Source organism: Dermacentor andersoni, chromosome 4 (genome assembly GCF_023375885.2).
Source record: "Dermacentor andersoni chromosome 4, qqDerAnde1_hic_scaffold, whole genome shotgun sequence".
Classification (NCBI taxonomy): domain Eukaryota; kingdom Metazoa; phylum Arthropoda; class Arachnida; order Ixodida; family Ixodidae; genus Dermacentor; species Dermacentor andersoni.
In genome coordinates this window covers 99,434,597-99,459,099 of record NC_092817.1, presented here as the reverse complement: position 1 = coordinate 99,459,099, position 24,503 = coordinate 99,434,597, and the positions used below count along the sequence as shown (strand labels likewise).

At 41.9% G+C, this 24,503-nt stretch overlaps 1 long non-coding RNA gene across 2 annotated transcripts; it reads left to right on the top strand.

The window, feature by feature from the left end:
• The first annotated feature begins 154 nt into the window (after nt 1-154).
• LOC129386280 (uncharacterized) lies at nt 155-20,150 on the top strand. 2 transcript variants are annotated; one of them, XR_008613732.1, is made up of 4 exons: nt 155-281; nt 6,275-6,468; nt 12,475-12,540; nt 19,738-20,150. It is a non-coding gene; the product is annotated as an uncharacterized lncRNA (long non-coding RNA). The 2 variants fall into 2 exon arrangements; XR_008613731.1 differs by lacking the exon at nt 155-281 and having other exon boundaries at nt 288-6,468.
• Nucleotides 20,151-24,503: the final 4,353 nt, after the last annotated feature.

Here is a 24,503-nt window from a genome sequence, read left to right as displayed (position 1 = left end):
ACAAAAGGCTGATCTGAGAACTGCCTTGTTGCTCCAGAAACAAATAATGAAGCTGTGGCTCTTTTCTGTAAAACCTATTCCTTTGGAGAGGTTGAGTTTCATGCACAGCAACCTTGTTCTCTGGCGTCATCAGCGTCGCTTGCGTCACAACCAGAAAAGGTGGCAAACCAAGGCGGCAAGTTGATCAATTTGACGCATCTTAGCCACGAATATGTAGCTATTATTACTAGACTGCACGACTTTTTAGAAATTTGAGTTGCGATGTTCCCACGTATTTCGCTGTACGTTGTTCTTTGAAGGTCATGAGCATGCATTTTCAAAGGCCTGAACGTCGGGGCAGCACTTTTGTTTCAACATCTTCGTTTGCCTTGTAAAATTTTAGTAATAGCCCAACTTACGTAGTAATACTATAGACGGTTGCACACAACGTGTTTTCCAACTAATGCCCATTTCACGTGCCTCGATATTGCACTGCGCTTTCCGCAAGTGCGAACTTCGCATTGCTAGTCGCTGCAGCATTGCCGTTTCACATATGCATCTGCGATTTTCGAATTTGCGAGCACCTTTCCTTGGCGTAGGCTTATTCAGCCAGCTTCTGTGAAAGCAAAACAAACTAGGAACTTTAGTGTAACGTTTCTTGTGGTGTAAACAAGGCAGTTCGCAATGTTTTCTGCACATCCCCTCAAAATCTTTCGCAGTTCAATTTAGCGCCGACAGTTACAATCTGAAACAATCCATAGTGCTCTTTTCAGAGACATAATTAAAACATTGTCGATATTGTGGGGCTCTAATAATGCCACTGTGAGCACTGTTGGGTCAAGAGTATAGTTGTGCGAATAGTGATTTTTGAGACCGAATTGAATACGAATCAAATAGTGCCAAAATAGAATCAAATGTTTTTCAAATAATGAATAGGCATTATCATAATTATTATAAAACGATGTTGACATCCCACTACTCTTAAAGTTAGCAAGCTTCCGTCGTTACACAGTGTGTTATGAAGCATTGCTTATTAAAAGCATAAATGACGTATTAGAAGCAAACAATTAGTGTCGTCGCATGCACAGTGCGAATGATCGCTGTACAGCCTGTAAAGCATGGCTGCCTAAGCGACATATGTTCTTTCCTACATTGCAAGTTCTCATGTTTTATGTTGATACTATTCCTGCGGGGGGCGAATATTTACCGTGCTTTTGCTGAAATTTTATGTTTAACTGGGTGTATTCTACATATTGAAGTACTCAAAAAGTATTAGAAGAATGTTTGCATTTACAAATATTGATTATTCGATTCTTTATTAGAGTGTTTTAAATGTTTGCACATCCCTAGTCAAGAGTAGATCAAGTGCAAACAAGTGAATATGACTTCAAGAAAAAAGTAAAAATCCTAATCTCAAGCTTCCTGAAAACACGTAATGTTCCCGTTCTGGCGAGCGTCGTTGTGTTGCTCTCTGGGGGATGACCGATTTGATACCGTTGTCTTATGTAGTGTCTACCAGAGTTTTATTCACTACTTGCGCCTGCATGCCTCGCAACTAAAAACATATTTTTCAAGTCTGAACAATATTACAAGTAATGTTGCATACATTTTTTTCTCGCCAGGAACATGTCCATGGCCTGCTATCTTTGCAGCACATTGTTGCCTGTAATCTGAATTATCTACTGCTTTAAAGTTAACCTTTATTTGCGAACCATTCTGGACTTCCATGACAGTAGCTGGGTGCTGCTGTCATGCCGATTAGCTCATACTTAAAAATAGAAAACTGAATTACATGCCTGATGGCAGAATAAACCGTTGGTCTAGGGTACCGAGGTTCTATCCACAGCAACCCGACGCCTCTAACCATTGGGCCACAACTGCATGTGCACTTTATTGTACCAGTGCACACTAACTCTTTGACGTGATCGTCACATAGGTTACAGTGTGTAGCACGGGTGTGAGAAGATGCACATCTGCCAGTTTCTTTACACGACAGACGGAGGAATGAAATGGGCAAATTTTTAACATTTGAATAACCGCTTCACAAAAGCGTTGCTTCACATAGATTCCAAGGTGTGTGTTAGACCTGTACAATATTTTTAAAAAAGCCCTTTGTTAATTTTTGCTTTTGGAAAAGTCTCTCTGCTCTGAAAAGCATCACCAGCCCACAAGGGAAGCATTATTCAGACACTCGGATGCCAGAGCTACATGTCTAATCAATGTAGTATCCATACATAAGTAACCTTATTTCACAAACACATAGATGTGTACTCAAGAGAATTATATGTGTAATAGGACTAGACAAAGAAGTACATAAAACATTATTACATAAATTTTATTGTCTTGCTGTTACCTGCACGGCTTAGAAGTTGCGAATGTGGGATGTGATTGCAAAATACATTCAGTCCTTGTGTTGCAATCGAAATATCTTCCAAACATGTCAATTTATGGTGACAGCCTGAATTGCAGTCCCATTTTCTGAAGTGCCTCCCTGTTTACAAACAAAAGGGAAGAGATGCAGCACCTTATTCAAAACCATAATTTAAAAAATGGTCTATAATAATCGAGGTCTTCATAGGTCAAATTATGCTTTGTCAATCTTATATGGTTTTTCTTCAATTTAGGGTTAAGCCAAACCTGACACTCATTTCAGGCATCATGTCACACTGATTTTTCAGGTACTGTAACTACAGCTGCCAGCTTGTGACCGCTGAAGTTAGGTTCACTTTATCTGCACATGTGTCAGGCATTTAACGAACACGTCTTACACTGCAGCACAAGCAAGGTTCGCAGCCTAAATAAAATCCGCCACGTGCAAAAATCTGTAATTCGTTCGAAGCTTAATTGCATAAGTCAAAGTAGGAAATAATCTTACACCATTGTGTATTCCGTGCATTCAGCTAGATTATTTTGTCACTTTGAGGACTAACGTAAATGGATATGTTTTCCAAGGCAGTCTTTTTTAACTTTACATCTACTGGCATATTAACAGGAACCATTCTTTCCAGGACACCTCTTTGACTTCCTGTTATCGATCCTTCTGAACAATCGACAGTGTGCCAAAAGAAAGGCGCATGTTCTAAATCACTGTGGACTCGTGCAGGGCACAACCATTTGCGACATCGTTTCTGGCCTCCCTTCCTTATGTCATAGGTCAAGCCCACACTTGCTAAAGTGAATCATATTTTTTGGCAACTAGAAGTTGCTCTCTTTAAAGGCACTCTATTCTTGTAACACAAAAGGTTTCCATGCCTTCAAAGGGGTAGAATGTGCAGAATATAGTGTTGTTTGTAATTATTGCAACAGAGATAGTCACCTATAGGTAAATACTGAAAGAACCACTGGGAGAAATACAATGTATTGGCCAAGTCTAGTTTAGTCTGAATAGCAATTTTGCTGGTTTGGTTTTCTCGCTCAAAGTTGACGTTTAGCATTCCAGGACTATACCTATTCCATTTCAACTCCATTCTGAAATCATGGGCTCCCATTCCATCTGTCTGACTGGTGCCGTGATTCCATTCCCATTTCATTGCGAGTGTTTAAAATGTGGAATGATTCAGGAATCAATACAATTCCAAACATGCCACTCTGCAACTCTGTTTTCTATGTGTTATGTGTGCGGGCAAAAATACTTGTGTGCCATGTTTCTTGTGCACAAATAAAAATGCAAGTGGGTCAAAATATAGGGTCTTCTACTTCAGTGTCTCCTATAGCTTCTGTGTTGCTCTGGGATGTTGAACTCGGGCCATTTTATCCATGCAAAGATTACCAAAGAGCAGCCTTGGGTGCCTCAGCACTGTTCGCTCCCAGCACTGTTCCCTCCAGCATGATATGGTGTCGAGCCACCTTGGAAGTCATTCAAACACCATTGGAAGGTCGAGTAGTATCATTGGTAGAGCTAGAATATCTACAGTGGTACTACTTCTTAGTTCTAGAACATATGGAACTTTCCTGTTGTTAGTCCTTGGTGCTGCTGAGAACACTTTTGTGCTTTCTCTCACCTGCTGGGATCACCACAATGCCGCAGCATCATGGTAGAATTGGCACTTCTCCGTGAGCCGGCCACATTGGAAGATTATAATCAATAATTAGCTGTCCTGCGAGGGAGCAATTCAGGTTGCATATGAGAGTTATTGGATTGACAACAACTGAACAGAAAAGGAGAGACATGAAAATTTTGGGTCAATGCTCCTTTGAGACCAGACAAATGTTTTATGCAGCCTCTTTCTGTGTAGAGCAAAAATGCTTCAATTTTGATGCCGAGTTTCACATGTTACATGATTGAAGGCACTTTCTGTCATCTCGAGTTTCATCACAGGCAGCTAACCTTTGTAAATGTTCCAGATGTAAATGTAAATATGTAAATGTAATGTAAATGTGCACATTAGGAACTGAGGTTCACTCCCAGCAGCTTAGTGGTTAGTTATCAATGTCAGTAATTAATAGATTTTGGTACAATACAATTAGTTAAATGGTAATAAAAAGGCTAAATTGCATTTAATATTTTCAGGGGAGTAATTAAGATATGTGAGTAGCGGCCAGCATTGCAGTACATCATGTTACTACATATGACTTGCACATTTGCTTAATTTGATCACTTGAGCAAAAAAAAAAAAAAAAGCTGTCTCATTCTTTACCATTGCCAAGTGGGTAAGAATTTTTACCTCCAACAGTATGTAATTATTGTGATTAAAAATTATTAAGCCTGCAGATAGGTGGGGTTCACATGTCATAGATGACATAATGGTGCTTTTTCTTGTAGTTAAAAGTTTTTTATTTTTCTGTATCTTATACCACTCCCCCTCTGTAATGTCCGTTCACCCTGAGGGTATCATAAATAAATAAATAAATAAATAAAAGGTGCATTTAAAAGCAGGGTAGTAGGGTGGCAGAACTGCACTGGTTTGTAGCTTGAAGCTTGATTAGTCTTTTTTGTTCAATGTGGCAAACGAGCAGACAGTGTGACAAGACGTAATACAAATAAAAGAGCACTTGTGTTTTGTTTATACTTCTTGTCCCAACATTTGCCACGTTGAGCAGAACAGGTAGCCATAGAATGAGTAGAACCGACCGATAGTGATGGCAGCATTGCCATGGAGAGGTACGGATATCATGTGGGAGCAGTGTTATTCTGTGCGACTGTTTTGCCTTACTCTTGCTTGTATTCATGGTTGCCAAATTTCAGCATTCTAGTCATTTATTGCCTCTCAAGTAAATTTTTGTTTCTTCTTTTAAATGTATTGGTGGGAACCAATGTATTTGATAAGCGGAATTACAGCAAATGTCCTTTCAAGACAACGCTGATTGTGCCAACTAAAAAATTTCACTAGGAAGGTCAGTGCAACACACGTACATACACTTGTTGTCCATTTGTGATGGGAAGATGCACTGTAGTCGAATTAGTGTCAAGAATATAAATGTACTTGTACAACTAATGCAGAAAAAGTTTCCATTGTCTTGAAGAGGATTGGCAGTGGTGAAGAATTTCTGTAGAAGTAAAAATAGTTGAGAAAGGTTCATTTCCACTATAGGAAACTTGTGAGGTAAAAAGGGCAGAAACATTTTTATTGGAAGCGTGTTTACCACTGTTCTGTGTAGGTGCAAGTGGGGTCAAAAGATTTATTCTTCTCCAAAGATGCTGGGCTACGTTTGCAAATCATTTGGCCTGTGATGTATCAAAGGGAACCACCTGTTTTGCTTTCCATAATACTCAGTAAGTGACCATGCAATACCTTTTATGAAAGGTGTGGAACGTGTCGGTTATTAAAATGCATCTGCTCATGAATATTTGCCAAAACATTCTTTTGAATGTGCATTTGAATGTGAATGTACATGAAGTGCCTGCCAAACCACGGCAATGGTCTTCCCTCTTTTTCCATCATTAGAACTTCACTTAAGTCTGTGTGCCATGCACATGTAGAACAGTGCCCTCCATCATTACACCTCAGGCTCATGTTATGCAACCTTCTGTTGCACGACCCATCTGGAAATCCATAGTACCAGCGCAGTAGCTAAATTAGGTGCAAGACACATTGAGGCACAATTCCCAGGACAGTCGCAGAGAAGACACTTGCCCAAAAGAAGCTTAAGCAGCCACCTTATGTCAGATTGGCATTCTTTTTTCTTCCTCTTTAATTTGAAGGATTTGCTACGGGGCATAATGAGAAAGGGAAATTGAAGTTTGTGGTCTTGCAACATGCAGGAACTGCAACAAAGTCTCTGAAAAGTTTTCTGTCACCAACAGTTTTTTGTGGTTTTGTGGTACATCCAGCTGCTTTAAACTGATCTTTCTTAGCCTCTTCAGCCTGCTGGCACACATACTAGGGCACAGCCAAGCCAGGTGTTGAGCATCTGTTGTAGCTACTGGAGCTAGGCACTTGGGCCGCATTCCTTTGTCGGCTCCCATGCCAGTGTGACAGATGGCGCCCGGGTTGCCCAAGCTGTAAAGCCCCCGGCTGAAGCCTCCAGAGAGATGTTTCCTGTGCTTTGGTGAGTTTACATGAAAAGAAACAAGCACAGGAGATCACAGTGCAGATGTACAGTGTCTACCAACCGGGAAGACCGGGAATTCTCAGGGAACTTGAATGGTCTGGAAATACTCAGGGGAAACTTGGGGAATTTGTGCTTCTATCAGAGAAAATTAGCTGTAATTTTATTGAAAGAACGAAAGTCGCGCTAATGCTGGCTCTAGTAACAGACGAATCGCAACAAACCATATTTGACGCCGTGTCGGCTGGAGGAGTTTCCAAAGTACAGTAAACGACCGATTTTCCCGTATAAGAACGTCTGAAAGTTGAGATGCTAGAACACTTCGCCGACCGATATTTTGTACTTTTTGCCGTGACTGCAGGTCCGAAACTGCATTAATCAATGCCACCACCGCCGCCATTTTGATTATCCCGCCGCCTCGGCCGGCGCTCTAGCACGCAGATCCGCTGGCAGCCGTAGCCGCCACTGCGGCAACGCTAGACTTAGCTGCTTCGACGTTCGCTATTAATATTCTTGCCTTTGGGTGTCGTGTTTTTCATTGAAAGAATTCGCCGCGGTCAGCAATGGCACCGACTCCGCCTTTGTGGTCCTCACGATTGGCTTTGAAGCTGAGAAAGCACAATGCGTTGCATAATGCCGGTTCTCGAAAGTCAGCTTCACCTCGATACAGTAATGTTACGCTGTGAAGCATACGCAAACGTATTGCGGTGAAGCTTAACAAGCGTGGGAAGGGGCAATTGTCACGGGACACAGTATGCATTCCTTAACTATACATGCAGGCATTCCCGTTTCCTGTCGCACTGTGAGCACCGATATGCCTAATAAGTTTACTGGTAGGCCTCCAGAGCTTTTTCGGACGTGCCTGTGGCGATTTGAGCCCTTAAGGGCAGTTAGACATCCAACCATTTTTTTTTTTGTGCTGCCCGATTTTTCGGACGTTTTGGCGGCCCTTAAGGAGTCCGAAAAATCGGACGTTGATTGTACAGCTGACCAAGAGAATGCTTCAAATGGTCCGTGGAGCGAACGCATGGCGGAAGGAGGACGAGAACAGAAAGGATCCATACATTGAGGGATGAGTAGGAGAGGAAGTGTGCCACCGCCTCTTTGAAGAATCTTGAACTCAAAAGCAAAGTGTTGGCTGACGCCAAGGTGCAGGTGTCCCTCATCCTTACCAAAATAAACTTTAAAGCAGTGCAACCCAACACTGAGGTGTTGTGTACGGGCTGAGAGTATGTCTGGGACAGTTGAGGTTGACTTTCCAGCTGCTGAAGAGAATCTTAGTTGTGACAGTTCAGGCTTCATACCACTGAGCTTGCTATCTGTTGATAGAAATAGCTCATATTCGAAAATATTTGCTTCTGTATGCTTCTCCTTTTCTTTGGTATTTGAAAATGTTTGAGTCGATTTGGAATGGGTTCTGCCTTTTTTTTTCAAATATATTTTATTTGTTGTGCATTTCACTAACACCTTGATTCTGTTTTCTTTTTGAATAAAATAAACATTACACCTTACTGTTCAAACTGGATGAAGTGATTCTTTTGTTTCAACGTGCTTACGAGGGAGTGACAGCATCAGGCAACATGGTGTCAGTCTGACTTGACATATAACAAGCTTCTGCCTCATTCAGAAAATTTTGCAAAGGCACTCAGGGAAAACCTGGAAAACTGAGGGAATTTGAGAATGTCAACTTGGAAATTTTTCATTGGTGGTTATCCTTAGGGCTTAACGGAGAGAGTGTATCAAAAGAAGGGAAACTAGTGTCTCAGATGACGAAGTAGATTATGGAATCTGTATTTGTAAATGGAGTAACTTGTTTCCAGTGCTTCATGGCACTAAGCAAGTCAGTGTGGCACTGGCCGTGGATGTTGAATAAGATACTGATGGATTTGATGACAATGGGCCACCTGCAGTTAAAGTAGCATCAGGTCAGACATTTCTGCCTCGTAGATGCAAGTAGATCAAATCATTAGAGGTGAAGGGATCATGAGTGTAGAAGAATATAATACTCTATTCAAAGAAGAAGTGTCATGTAAAGAAAATTATGTAAATGCATCCTAACAAATGTGACTTGTCCCTGTCAAAATGCTGCTGAATCCATGCGCACAACACTGAACCTCATAGATGCTAGGATCTGTAGGTGGTCATGTTGGTAAAGCCATTTAGGTTTCAGTGATAAGTGTACGCCACCACTGGGAAAAGTCATCTTGTGCTGTCTTGTACAAACAATCAAGCGTGCAACTTGATGCATCCTGTGCACTAAGTTTGAAGTAGCAGTGGACTGGGCGCCCCGTGTACCTTCCAAAGCCACAAAGTGCACATGTTGGACTGATGGCTACCAAGCTCTTTCATGCACAGATCTTTAGTGTTCGGTATGGCTGTTAGGCAGATCAACTGTGAAGGCTGGTGAGATGTGCCGCCTGCCGGACTTTTTAGCTGCATGCATATCCCCTTTAGACACCACGTTTACACTGTTGATTTAAAACTTACTTTCACCACATTTCTTGCATCTCCAGAATCATAGAAGATGTACAACTGCAGTAAAAATTAAGAATTCTCAATTTCACAAGAGAGTCATAGTCATTCTCGCCATTTGTTCACACTTTCCTGAATTTCCTCGCATGGACATTCAGAGCACTGGGCAGAAATCACATTGCGTCAGCACCGTCAACGGCCCTTGCACTGCTTTGTTTTAATTAGACAGTCAGATTCCCCCACTCCGTGCCAGTTCTGAGTTGGCTGTTTTCTGCCGGCCGAAGCAAAGACCCCAGGTGTGAAGCCATGGAAAATACACAGCTGTGGCTTTCCACAGGAAGGTCCCGACACTGGTCCGGGCTCAGCCGCACTGCTTTTTACGGCAGCGAGCCTTGCCCCGCCCTGATGCAGTGCCGATTCTGCTTCTGGCCTGCAGCCCGACTGGCTCAGCCCTCAGAGCCAATCCGTTTCCTAAGGTTACGGATCCGTTCTGCCGACTTCCCTTACCTTCAATGGGCTATCGACTAGAGGCTGTTCACCTTGGAGACCTGCTGCAGATCTGGGTATGGTCTGGCATGAAAATCGCACTCCCTCACTAGGATTTTCCGCAGCCATGGCCTCGTGGTAGAGTGTTCTCCTCAGCTGCAGAGGTTGTGGGTTCAAAATCACGCTGCTGTCAGTTACCCACTAGTTATCCAAATTGGCACTGCCGTCCTCCGGCCTGACACTCGGCTTTCTTTAGGGGTGAATCACTATGGGAAAGAAGCCTACACTACGCAGATAGCATCGATTCCTGTGGGCGAGAGTATTGTCTCAACGCAGCCATGCTCTGGCTCCGCCAGTGCCCACCCAAGACAGGACGCTCATGAGCGTCCTGTCTTGGCATTTGGCATTTGGTTCATTCCACAGCACAAGTTTTGCTTATCAAAAGTGGCCCTTATGAGTGTCCCGACTCGGGTGTCTTACCCTGGCATTTTATTCATCCCACACTGCCAGTTCTGCTTACCGAAAGTGGCCCAGTTGGCACCCAGAAGGCCTCCCGTACACCCACTGAAAGTTTGAGAATAGGTTGAGGACGTTTCGACCCCAATGCCTCTAATCATTCGCTTTACCAGGTGTGACTGCTGCCCCATCGAGCACCAGTTATCCTGATGGAAACTTCGGAAGGAACCAGCTACTAGATGGTTCGATTGGTCTTTTTCCCCTATACCCAGGTTGGACGATCAATTTGCACATCAGAATCGCTTTGGACCTCATCCTGCCTAGGCATAGTTCACCACCTTTCGAGTGCCAACATGTGTGCTCTCACTCTTGCTCCGAATGAGCTGTGCGACGGGCTGTTGCTGCTCCCTTTGTAGGATCCCTGTACGGTCCGGGATTGCAACGCAGCCCATGAGGGTCCTTCACGTTTCATTGTGCCATTGGGTTTCGGGAGACCCATTGACTCACATACTTGTTAGATGTTGCATACATGTCACCTCATATTATGTGTTTTGAAAAACTTGAAAAGCACTTATCCAGCCACTTGAAAATTATGCATTGTAAAAAACAAAGAAAGAAGTGAACCCCCTAAGTACAACGTACTGACACCGAGTGAAAACACCCAACCATCTAGCTTTCCACTCATTTTGCTAGAACATTCTGCATATGTTATTCATAATTGGAGCACATTTCCAATCATAAATGTTTGAAAATGTATGCAATGCATTTTAAACATCATTACTTTCATCGGTGCTTTTGCTATCGATGCACTATGTTGCTGTACACAATTGACACCATTGTGTACATGGAAGGGATATCCCTTTCAGACACATCAAGAGCTGTGTGCACAGTTGTGCACGTCAAGATGATAGTGAAGCAAGAGCACGTATGGAAATAATTATATTTAAAACAAGTTGCATACATTTTGAAACTTATGATTGGACTTGTGCAGCAAATTTTAATAATACCTGTAAACAGTTTTACTAGAGCGAGTTGGAAGATGGATAGCTTGGTGTTTGCTCTTGGTCTCCCTCTGTTGTCATTTAGTGGGTTGACTTCTGTCATTGTTTTTCATTCACACACCTCGACATTTTTCAAGTAAATGGATAAGTGCTTGCCAAGTATGCTATGCATGAAGCAGCTGATGTTCTCGCATCTGATGTTTCTGCAGAGGGTTAATTCTCTCATAAAGTTCACATCCTGTAAGCTTGATGAATCGCCTTGAAAATTGAAAATTGTCTATCTTTTCTGCAGCCGTACATTTTTCGCCATTTTGTAAAAGCAGTAAACGTGATGCCAAAAAAAATTTTCATAGACAGAAAGGAAAGGAATATAATATACTACTGGGCTGCTTTTGGCAGTGTCCCTTCTGCCAAAGATTGCAGTACCCCTCCATATGTGTACCCACAACTCACCCTACAATGCCAGCAATGCCAGACTGCCTATTGCGAACAAACATTGGTCGATGGATATATGTACGGACAAAAGTGCAGTAGTTTACTGGCCAAATTAATAAGGGCTATACACAAAGATTTATCGGATCTGTTGCAACTTTCCATTCTTTCCTAACAAAGTGCATATATATATCTGCAAACGCTAGGGAATTTTCTGCATATTAATTTGGTACTAGTAAAGAGCTGATCTCTCTCAGAATTTCACTCATACGTATTTATCAAGAAAGATTTGTTGGGGAATGAGCGTTCCAGTATGGTGGAGCCGCGTGTTCATTCCTTTAGAAACAATGGTTGGCTGGTGCAGTGTTGGTCTTGTTGTGTTTATGGAATGCAGTCTAAATTAAAACTAGGGGTGCGCAAGTATTTGAAACTTTGGATACAAATTGAAGAGTCATTGCAATTCAGTTTGTATTCAAGTTGAGAATTCGCTGTTTGAAATTGTTGAATAATATTTGTTTCTGTTCAAACATAAGGGACAACTTATGTTATTGGAGTCTTGAGTGAGGGAGGCCCACGAAAGTGAAAACTGTCCTCCGTCATTCTGCTTCAGGAGAGCTGGAGAGGTGCCAGTCATAGGCGCCAACCATGGGGGGCCTCCAGCGCCCGAGCCCCCCCCCCCCAACCCCGGCAATGCCGAAGCCTACCCCCCCCCCCCCCCCGCCCCGCCCAACATGTCATTGCCAGAGTTTTGTCACCCACATCATGATGTTTTTTTTGATGCCCCAACCTTCTCCCTTATAATTTTATTGTGGCTAATAGCTTACTGCATCATTTTTACACATACTTGCACTGATTTTAATTTGTACTGTGCTTTATTTCTGCAAATCCTGACAATAACAGAACAAATGCATTACAAGTACCAATGGCGGCTGCCTCATCTGTATTTTCTCACGTCAACGTTGTTTCCACTGTAAACACCATGCACATACACAATATATTTAAATATATACACAGGACAAAGTTTATTCTATTTTTAAAGAGAAGGAGGTAGCCAATTAACAATTATTTCTAATGGTACAGATAGCTTATGCCTAGAAAATTAATATGTTGCTGTATGTTGTCCTCGCTTTAAAATGCTTTGTGTGCTTTTTTGACCCAGAAAAAGACCTGTGGACTTTAGTGACTTCTTCGACAGAGCCTTTTATCAACGGCGTGTGAAGTGCAGGTGAATGATATGTGTCTCAGTATCGCTTCTCTTTCCAGTAAGTAAAGCTAACGACTCATTAAAAAAACAATTACAAGAAGTTACAACATTTATTAGGGATGGAAACATCGTCACTTGCATGCAGAGGTCATAAATATATACAGGGTGTCGCAATTAACTATCGTGCACCAAGATAAAAGAAAAGCAATGTGTTACTCGAAGAAAACCTAGTGAATATTGCTTCCAGTACAGTGTAGTAGCTGCCAGTAATTTTTTAGTTACTGATATTTAATTGGATAATTGTAATTAATTATCTAACTTGAGACGTACTATTGTAATTATCGAAGTGTCAATGAGGCATTTGTAGGCACAGCCAAGGGACATCTAACTGTGGTATTTTCAGCAACATACTAATTGCATACTAATTTTTTCCGACTGATAAATAAACCCTGCAAAGTATGGCGCATACCCTGTGACTGCGCTCCCACAAACATCATAAAGCAGCGCCCTCGAACAGGCTCTTTCTGAGTTAGCCAGAATGAAACGGAGGGAATCAAGAAAAGATCACTACCAAAGCACTCCGTACAGATGGTTAACCAGCAGAGCTTAAATGTGTTGCCCTGGTGTTTATCACTGGGTTAATCCCGACGGTTCATTAAACGACGGCTTGGTAGGCTGCCGGATACTCGGTACGCAGTTGCTGCTTGCGCTTGGCTGCATGAGCGTGTTCTTGTGCTCGGGCTGCAGCATCAGGACGGCATAGACGAGCTCGTTCACGGTTCTGCTCGCCGCGTTGCTGATCGAAAGCTGCTTGCTCCTCAGGAGTACATATGACGCGTGGCCTACCCATTTCGGAGCCGGAGAGAAACTGCTGCACGCTCGCTTTGCTGCGACGGAGAGCAACGACGGCACTACTGGCACAGCCAATCGCGCGCCTCTCTTTTGCTTTTTTTTTTTTTCTTGCATTCGCATGGGGTTGCACCGAAGGAGTTTTCGGCATACAGTCAACAGAGGGACGGACGGACAAATCGGCTAGCCATAGACAGCTTCACTGTAAAACATCGTGATCGAGCTAGTGCCTTATCTACCGTGCCTCGGCCAAAGTAACGCGTCACATTTGGTGTTAGTTGGAAACAAGCTGTGATAGCTGTTGACTTGCGTAGCTGAAGTGCACGGGTGGTTTTTCTTTTTTTGCCGCAGAACCTATCACCACAAAAGCGAATCGACAATGTCAGCGCAAAGGTTTAAAGGTGCCTTTTGTTTCGTCCCAGTCTTTCTCTAATGAGCAGAAGGAAAACATGATCTTTGCCTTGGGAGCTGCAAATGGCAACAGGAGGAAGGTCGCAAATATATATCACTCATGGAAGTGTAGCAGTAGAGCAAACGCATCAACTATTATCAGAAATTATGAAAACCTGAGACAAACCGGCAGCTGCCAGAAACAGCGGCGGAGGACTCCATCTTTGAGTCCTAGCCCACGCACGGATGTTCTAGCATTTATGGCCTCAAACCTTCATGCTAGCGTACGGGACGTGGCTGCCAGGTACCGATTTCCAAGTCATCAGTTTGGAGGATTCTAAATGACAGCCTTTCACCCATACCACCTTAACTAGCACCAATGCTTGGAAGATAGGGACCTGTAGAATCGTCTAGACTTCTCGAATTGGGTCCTCACAGAAACCGATGAGGACTTTTTGAGCAACATCCTGTGCACAAACGAAGCCAATTTTCACAGAAACGGCCAGGTAAATTTCCAGAATGCACGCTATTGGAGTGACTCCAATCTACACTCGGTAAAGCGCACTTGGCACCAGTATACCAATGGTTGTTCAATGTGGCATGCGGAATTTACGCCCGTGCTATAATCGGTCCCATCTTCTTCGATCACATACTGACTAGGCAGCGTTACGTGGACGAAACCTTTGAAGGAGTAGTGGATGAGTTCCTTAGCGAAGTCCTGCTGTCACGTCTTCCACTTCTGTGGTATCAGCAAGATGGAGCACCAGCACACAGCAGCAGCCGAGCACGAAACGAGCTGGATGCGACTTTTCATGCGCAATAGATTGGAAGGCATGGGCCTATAAATTGGCCGGCTAGGTCACGTGACCTCTCTCCACTCGATTTCTTTCTTTGGGGTTATGCGACAGATTGTGCTTAAATGATCGAAACGGACATCAGATTAGCTCAAGACAAGGATAACAGATGTCTGCTGTAGAATTCAAGCGTCGGTCATCAAGAAAGCCTCTGAAGATGTGATAAAGCAGACTCAGTACTGAGTGGCTGCAGAAGGAGACCTATTCGAACATGTCCTCTAGGCAACAGCTGGTGTTCAGCGGCACTTACGAATTCATAGATAATAAGGGCAGACTGAAATCTGATTTATTTTTTGTTTTTGCTTTTTGTGCAGGCGTCCGATTGCCAATTCAGCTCATTTAGAAGTGGTTATTTACTTTCTTGAATGCATCGGTTTTGCCTTTTCTTAACATGTGGGTCGCTTCTCGGTCTGTTGATTTCGCTTTTATTTTATGCCATGAACCTGTTTTTGCAACATGTATGTACTCTCATGAAAACTAAAACCGTCACTTTGATTTGGCTTTGGTCCAAAGCAAGTTTCTGGCCCGAAATATAGCTATGCGTGCACTCTGTCGATGTGGTGCGAGCAAAGCCAGGATTTTTAAACATGCTATGCCTATTACATTGCTTTTTGCATTTCGTGCGTGGTCAGAGCGGCGCTTTGGCCGCGTTATCAAGGGGCTTTTGTTATCAATGTGATCAGTCGGCCTTGAGAGACGGATAATAACTTTGATGTAGAAATGAGAGGAAGGAATGGCTGCGAAGCCGTGCAACCAGCTGTTGGTCCTCCTTCCATACCATTATCAAGGTGATGCGCTGTCTTTTTGGGTTTGCAACAGGCAATGCAGTTGCTTTCAATCAGCTTATTTGAGGGCGCTGCTTTATGATGCAGGTAGGAGTGCAGTCAGGTGGTATTTTTCTTACTTCGTAAGGTTTGTTTGCCTGTCAGAAAAAATTGCACGCAATTAGTACGTAACTGTAAACACAGCAGTTAGATGTCATTTGAGGGTGCCTACAAATGACTCATTGACACTTTGATAATTAGGACAGTACTTCTCAAATGAGATAATTAACTGTAATTGTTGAATTAAATTTCAGGAACAAAATAATTACTGGCAGCTACTCCACTGTACTCGAAACAATATGCACTATAGGTTTTGTTTAAATAACGCAACTGCTCTTTTTTAAGTCTTGATGCATCATAGTTTTAGGAACTCTGTATAATTCACTCAGTAACAGAAATGAGGCCAAGCCGGATTCACTTGAAATCAGAATCAACAGCAGTCATGCGCAAGAGCGCTTATACTCGGACTCACAGAAAAAAATAAGATAGACAGTGAGAGGCTGCAGTTTCGCCGGAAAGGCGAAGCAGTATTAGTGATAGCGAATTGTACAATAAATAAACGAAGGAAGATTACACCACCAAGAGTAGCCAGATTCTTGGTAGTGGGAGGGGACTTGGGCTGTGAAATTGAACTGTCTCCTACTACGAGGTCTTGTTAAATTATCGTATAAGGTGGTCACTTCAGTGAACAATTCTTCGAGGTCGCATAAAGTTTGTTCAAGTGAAATATATATATATATATATATATATATATATGTATATATATATATAATATGGGGTTCGGAAAGCTGGTCGGCCCCCCCCCCCCCCCTGGAAAAACGAAAACTTTCCACCTATGGTGCCAGTTCATGACTGAATGCATGAAGCAGATAACGTCTGCCTAATAATTTCTAATCATTCAGTGAGAATGCTTTGCTTTGAGGCAGCCTATGTAAGAATTTGTTGTTGTAATTTATGCAAAGCAATTTATTATTTGGCCAATCTCACCATGTTCCCATTCCTTTAAGAAATCTACAGTGCTGTACTATCAAACTTTTCTCCTTCAACGAACACAACACTCTAAGTACATCTCATGAGGTACTATTCAGTTGCTTCATTAATATTACTTTTACAGTATACCAGAAAACTGAAAGCAGTTGTTTATTATTTATGAGCTCTCCAGTTGACCAGATGTCCAATATCAAACACCATTGCATGCTTGTATGAAATAAAGTAAATAAGCCTCACTTTTATGTTTCGAATTTACATTTCACTTTGCTTAGAATTGAGAAAATATACTATATCAAATGGGATATCCAAAGGCCTGTTCTCACAAATATTTGTATTCAGTTAGTAAATTTCACTATTTGAACACCCTAAATGAACAGATCAATGAAAAGTGCCATGTGAGTAAAAGAGAGCACTCTTTATTGAAAAAGCAGTGTGATTAGCCAGTGCATTTTTGTCTACATGCTACTCTGCAATGGAAAAGTGAAGCTCTCTTGAAAATTTATGGAATTCAATCAGCCACATTCAGAGAAGGTGCCCTCCCTGTTCTATGACTATAGTAAAGGACTTTTTCTTTTTACAGAAGACAGCTGCAATTTAAAAGCTTTGACATTTGGCATCACATTCCTTATGTCGACTCTAGTTTTATTTGACAGTGCTGTCTAGGGGTGTTCGAATTGTGAAATTTCCAAATTGGTTTGAATGCGAATTTTTGAGAAAAATAATCCTCAAACATTGCACATTTTCTCATTTCTAAATGAGTTGCAATATGAAGTTCGCATAAAGTCCATACGGCAAAAAAAAAAAAAAAAAAAGGAAAAGGAAAAAGGGGCCCTGAATCACTTTTTATCAAAGTGGAGAAAGGCATTTGGCAGTAAAAATAGGCTATTTCAGAAACACTTTGCCACAAAAAGTACTGCAATGCGTTCAGCAGAAGCGGAGTTATTGGCAATCAAACAAGGCCTCCACTGTGCTCCTGTTCCTTCAATGCATTGCACAGCGGATGCTATGGCGCAGTGGGGCATGCCCATAACGCTTCGCCTTCTAAATGTCACTGTGGCACGCAGTTCAAATTTCATTTTAGATGTTAACATAGATGCTACGACTTCCGCCTACGGCGTGCTAAGCATAAGCCAAACACGGTTGTGCTCAGCGAGCGGCAGTGCACTTAGCCAGTGGACTTGTGGCGGCACCCTGTAGTGGCCACGGTATCTATGCCATGTAGCTGACCGCAGCTTGATGTCAGCTATTGGCCAATAGCAGCTGTCTAAGGGAATGATGAAATAGTATGTCTAGAAGAGATTGAGGACGTGGCAATTGTTAATAGGTGTCTTTGTCTAGTGGCATACCCGGATGAAAAAGTTATTACGTCCGAAGTGTCTAAATTACAGTGCCCCTTTACAATTTAATACATAAATTTTAACCTAGATGACCGGTTTCTTTGGGTTATTTGTGGCAAGTTGGCTCTGGTTAAAAGGGCGATAACAGAAGAACATCCATAGCTGTTATATATGACTCGCACACCCTTTTTCTGTATGCTTTCAATCTTGTTAATATTGGTTCGAGTGAAGGGGTCCCAGATTATCGCTGCATAATCTAATGATTCTAATAATCTAATAATCTAAAAGCGCTTTATATGTGGTCATGCGGACATTAGGAGTAGTAAATTTTACACTTCGTAAAGGAACAACTTACAGTTTGCATTTCTTATGACGTAATCAATTTATTTAGTCCAGTCTAAGTTACTTGTTATCCAGAGGTCCAGATATTTGTGATGAGGTACTTCATGAAGAACACTGCTGTTGATAGAATATATAATGGTTAATGGTCCTTTTTTGTGAGTAACTCTCATGAACACTATTTTTTCATAGTTAATACACATTTGCCACATATCACACCACTGAACAATTTTGTTTAGTGTATCATTTAAAATAATTTGGTCAGCTGTACTGTTCACTTTCGTGTAAATCACGCAGTCATCGGCGTACAATCGTATTTTGACGGGAATGTTGCAGACAATATCATTAATAAAAGACTGCCCAATGAGACTGCCCAGACAATAAGTTGACTTACCCTAATCGAGACAATAAACTTGTACCTTCCTAATAAGCGAGGCATTCTTGTTGAACGACTAAAAATTATTGAGCAGAAGTGATCTGCCCTATGAGTTCACTCTGGAACTGGTAACTCTGGGCAACAACAATGGCTCTTCTGCAGAATCATTTGGAACAGTCATCACTTGCACAAACCTTTCCCCCTCGAGATTCCAATAAGTGTTATTATCCATGATGTCAAACTTTTATCAGCAAACATCCATTATCCGTTATATTGTCCATTTATATTCCAGCAGAATTAAGTATTCGACTGAATACTGAATTCTATAATCAAATAGCAAGGCAACTATTCAACTTGTATTTAGAAGTTGGGATATTGGCATACCCTTGTTCATTTCAGTAATTCTTAAATTAAAGGGACACTAAACAGGAACATTAAGTTCATCTGTAATCTTAAATTATGCTTCTGCATTAGCAGAACAATTTTTTTTCTAATGAGTGGAGGCCTGGTATGACAGAAAGAGCGCATTAACAGAAGACAAGGGACGACACTGCCCTGAATTTCTTGCACCCGCTTGCCTTGATGTCGCGGATTTTGAGTACTTACTGAGGTATAGTTGTAATTGTTTACAGTTAAAGGGAGACTATGTGGTATTCTAAAGAAACGAAGGACTTGGCCTACCAGGTTGCAGTAATTTTTCTTGCGCCGGAACGACCCAAATATGTATACAGAGTATATAGTAATTTCATGTCCGTGACATAGTACACTAAGTCCTGACGCTAAGCTTCTGTCACAAAAATAAAAAAAAGGAATGTTCCACTTTTACTTTTTTTGCCAAGAATGAGCCTATTACTGCTAAACGAGTGAAAATAGCTTTGAAATAATTATTTACCATTCTAAAGTGATTCAGTGTTGTTTTTTTAGTGTTCCTTTGGTCATCAGTGTCCCTTTAAGCTAGTGCTTTATTGATTACTGTACATCCTTTGTGGGGTTCTCACCCAAGCTCTAGGGAAAAAGGAACGACAACACAGTAGTGCAAACACTCACAAGAGCATTGATTGCACCTTTCATAGACTAATGCCTGCTAGCCGAGTTGCTATCCACAAAACATGCCGATGGCCGCGCGCGCGGAAGTCCAACTCTTGCGCAATAAGAGGCCCAAAGACAGAAAAATACATTAAAATTGATAATATTACACTGGTAGGCTTGGTGACACCAATCGAGGAAACCTGCTCATAAACTTCTTTTTTGTCATACAGGTCACTGTGTGGCAAGCTGGTCGTTCTAGCCACAGGCTCTGGCTCATATAATCCATCTGGCAGCTAGGCTTCGATGAATGGCCACCTGGCTGCCTTTCCAAGAAGCATCAGGACACAGGCTAACTATGGACGGAAGAAAGCCTTCCACGACATTTTTACGCATCAAATTCGGTGACGTCAGTGGGTCCACCTCAGTGTGAGGATGTAAGAGAGAACCATCCATCTGCTCAGTGGGCTTGGTGGCCCACTGAGCAATTACAGACACATGCTCATAAAGTGCTTTATTGTCATACAGGTTAGTTATAAAAATTTAGTATCATCTGTAAAAGATAATGATGTTACGCTAACGATGCTACCAGGTCGACAGTTTCTTGTTGCTGCAGTATGTGATTTTTATAAAGTCTTGAAGCATTTGCTGGCTGAAATCTGGTGATATTAAATGTAACCCGAGTCCATCTTTAGACTTGAAAGTGATACAACACAGAAATGCTATGGAAAATACTTAACAAATAAAAACAAACAAAATCTTGAAGTAACGAGTTTCGAATCCAAAACAAGTCAGGCACACCATATCTGGTATTCGAACAAGATTGGCATGATTGAGGATGAATAGGTTTGTATTCAGCAACCTGAACAACAGTCTCTGTCAACTCATAAACAAGGTTGATGACCTTGAGAATAGAAGCTGTCGTAATTATATTGCAATCTACGGTGTAACTAAAGAGCCAGATAAAGCACCAAATCTGGAAAACAAGGTCAAGCAGAACATATTGAAAAATATGCTGCTGCCTCCAAATTAACTCTTTAGAGCGAGCTCATAGAATTGGCAGCTACCAGAGCTCGCACACTCCCCATCATTCTTCAGCTGTACGATTTCACGAAATTCTTTCCCGCTGCAGCAAACTAAAGGGTAGTCAAAATATTGGTTTAAGAGGATTTCTCAAGAAGAATAAGGAACATGCGACCAACTTTGGCAGTCAGCTGCAAATTAGAGGGAGAGAGACGCGAAAGTCTTGCTTTTCTTTGATAAACTGATAATACATGGCACAGCATGACTTATGTATGGGAACAAGTGCAACAACTGAGAGTAGAAAAAAACACGACCACAACGCCTGTGCATGCTTCTCGATCAAGAACAACTGTGCAACTACACCAGAAAAAAGGACAAAATAAAACTAAGTCATTAAGGGTTGTGTATTTTAATGCGCATTGTGAAGTAAACATACTCAACTTACTTGATAATTTAATCCTTTCTTATGACCCTCATATCTTAATTAAACGAAACTTGGCTACATGCACAAGTGTAAGACTGCAAAGCGGTTCCAGCCGTGTACTAACTGATTCATCGAGGCAGGTCAAGTAGAGGAGGAGGAGTAGCCATCACTATAAAAAACAGTATTAAGTCTTGGAAAGTCTGATACCATCAGTCTTAGATACTATTGTTGATCATGGAAGGTTATGGTGCAGAATCACACATACTGGAAAGCGCATACTTATTGGAGGTGTCTACCATCCTCTGAATGCCACACGTAGTCTTGCAGAAGAAATGCATGACTACATTTTGCAGCACACAAACTCCAGATCAGAAGTTATCCTGACTGACGATTTTAACTTGCTGGAAATGAATTGGAACATTCTGAGCCTTGGCAGCAAGGAAGCCAAAAGCATAGACTCACTACTTTACACAGCATTCATTTTTTCATTACAACAGTCGGCCGACGTTGACCTGCAAGTCATTGATACTTCCTCTACACTTGACCTCATGTTTGCGAGCTACACATTGCAAGGGTGTTGGCTAACATTTGATAATGGCATTTCAGATCACAAATTGCTTTCAATGACGTGTCCTATCACAGCTGCATGTGGGCCTGTCAAGTGCTCCTTCATTTTTGTTAAGGCCTACAGCGAGCAGACAATGATGCTGTGTTAAATGCTCTGCAATTATATTTTAATCAATTCAAGGCTTTGAACAATGTGCATGAATTATGCTCATACATTAAAGACCTGGTGAAAATAACTTCATCCTGACAAGAAAAACAAAAAGCGCATTAAGAGGAATTATCTGTAGATGACACACGAAATAATTAATCTTAAACATAAAATTAAAAGACAGTGCAAGGCAGGCATGATGCCATCTTATCAACTGCATGCATGATAACATTCAAGAAGCTAAGCCCATTTTCATGGCACCACCTTGCCATAGTTTATGATAAACAGTCCTCACAAGTTCTGGTGGTACTTGTCTAATGAAAATGCTTGCCGAACACAAATTACTGCTTCAAACAGAACTCTCACAGAGCCTGGATCAGTTGCTACTGCTTTTAAAGCTTTCTTACAGTCAGTATTTACGCACACACACACAAAAAAAGCCTCGTGCGTCACAATAGCATGTTGCACATTACAACAGGTGATGGCCAATTCAAACGTAACTCAAGAAGGAATCTTACGTTTCTTGAAAAATCTTGATATGAAAAAGGCACCCAGTCCAGACGCCATTACAAACACATTTTTGAAGCGATATGCTTCCTTTTGTGTCAAAACACCTGCAGAAAATGTATTCAATATCCTTAGAAACAGCAGATATTCCCCGAGATTGATGGTGTGCTAAAATCATTCTGATTCACAAATTTGGATGTAAACTTGAACAGCTATCGGCCAGTATAATATACGACAATGTGTTGTAAGTTATTAGAACACGTAATTTTTAAGTCTATTATAACTCACCTGGAAATTAATACTCATATTTTTATTCAGCAGCGTGGTTTTCACTCAGGCCTCTCAACTACAACACAATTCACAGAGGTAACTCACAATGTACGACAATTTGATGCAATTAATGAGGGGAGTCCAATGCATTGTTCTTTGGCTTCTCAAAAGTGTTCGACTTGGTATCACATCAGTGGTTACTTAACAAGCTTGTGGCCTTTGGTCTTACCAACAAAACTGTTTCAAGAATTTCCCATTTTTTACAGCAATGAAAACAGTGCGTCCCGTTGACACGTGTTTCTGGCTCTCTCTGGAGCCCCCCAAGGCTTACTCTTAGCAGCCCTTTTATTGCTCCTTTAATTAATCAAGCAATCACCTTTATTTTTCAGCAGAATTAATATGGAGACTGCTACAGAGGCAGAGGCTAAAGGCTTAAAATGCCTAACAAAGGCCTCTGACCCTTTACAGTTTGGCAAGTGGCTTAAGCAATTGGCCTATTCCCTTCCACAGCTAGCGATGCACAAACCTTGACAGCCAAGGCCAAAGTCAGAGGGATCGGAGATTCGCTGGCTGCTTAAAGAACACCTGTTTCTGCCTATTTTTCATATATTTCAGCATATTGCAGGCTATTTTCTAATTGTTTTGGGTTTGGCACACTAGATGGACATACTATTTGTCCGTAATATTTGTCCACACACTTTCAGCAGCAGTTGTTTGTAAAACAATGGAAAGTTTCCTGCATGTCAGACTCCGCTCTGTTGCTGTAGCCGAAGCAACCAGAATACCTAGCTCAAAAAAAAAAAAAAAACGCGGGCAAGCTTACGAGTGGGCTAATATTTTTCAGCACTTACCACCAAAAACTGTGAAGCAGGACCATTCGATGCTGTGAATAGTTTTTAAGGGCCAAGCTCAAAAGTCCAAGAGATATAGCCTCAATAGTGCACTCTGCGTTCCTGCACGTCATAAACTTCTTTTATGCTCACTTATGTTCACTGCATCTGACGCGGAAGCCTTTTGTAAATGAAATAAATCATACATTTTGTAAAGGTGATATCTGTTGCGATTTTAGAGCAATTTTCTTACAACGCGGAACACAATCAATGAAGAAAAAAAAAAGTGCCACGAAACACTAGATGCGGCGGAGCGCCGTATACGAGCGGTAACGAAAAGATTAAAGGAACACAGCCGTGCTTTCTTCACACTAAATATACAGGAAAAGTAGAGAACATAGTCATTTTATGCTTATATACAAATAAAAGACTTAGTGCCCTTCCCCTCTGAGAAGAGAGGATGAGCAGTGAAGCTGTTTATGTGGGCCCCTTAATGGTGAACTGCACCTCCGCCACTAGTCGGCCCGACATTGCACTATCTTCGGGATTGGCCCCTATATGGGGAGAGTAGCGCCTGCTTTACCTTCGCCGCAGGTCGGCCTAGCATTGCACTATCTTTGAAATTGGCCCATGTAATGACGTTATATTCTAGCAAAGCCGCGTCAAACATGACGCGTACTTGACGGCATGAACGCAGGTGGCATCTGATGCGGACGCCGGAGGAGAAGGCTTGAGTTTTGTGTCGACACACAAACGCGATCCTGGGGGAACTACCCCTTAACAGCTTCGCTGTGAAACAGTTTCGTTGTCTGTACAATAGAACCTTGTTCACATGTTCCCGCTACGTGCATTTTCCCGGCACCAACATTCGCAATTGGAAACACAAGAAAATGCCCCAATGGAGTTATGCTCATGTTTTACCGGTTCATACGTTCCCAGAAAATATGGTTTTTTTAGCACCAATGTTCAGTATGTTGCCAAATTGAGATCGTATGATACGTTTTACGGCCGCTAGATCCCATGTAAGCAAGAAAATGGGCGAGGCGCACGCGATCAAGAACAGAGCTGCCCGCCGCGGCAGCTTCACCGCAATACTCGCCCACCTTTCTCGCGTGAAAGCGCAGGCGCGCTCTCAGTTTCTCATTTCAGTACCAGCAAATCTTCTCCGGAGTCGTCGTATGCTACATGCACAGCTGTCACCGCCAATCCTATTACATTAGGCGTCTTCGC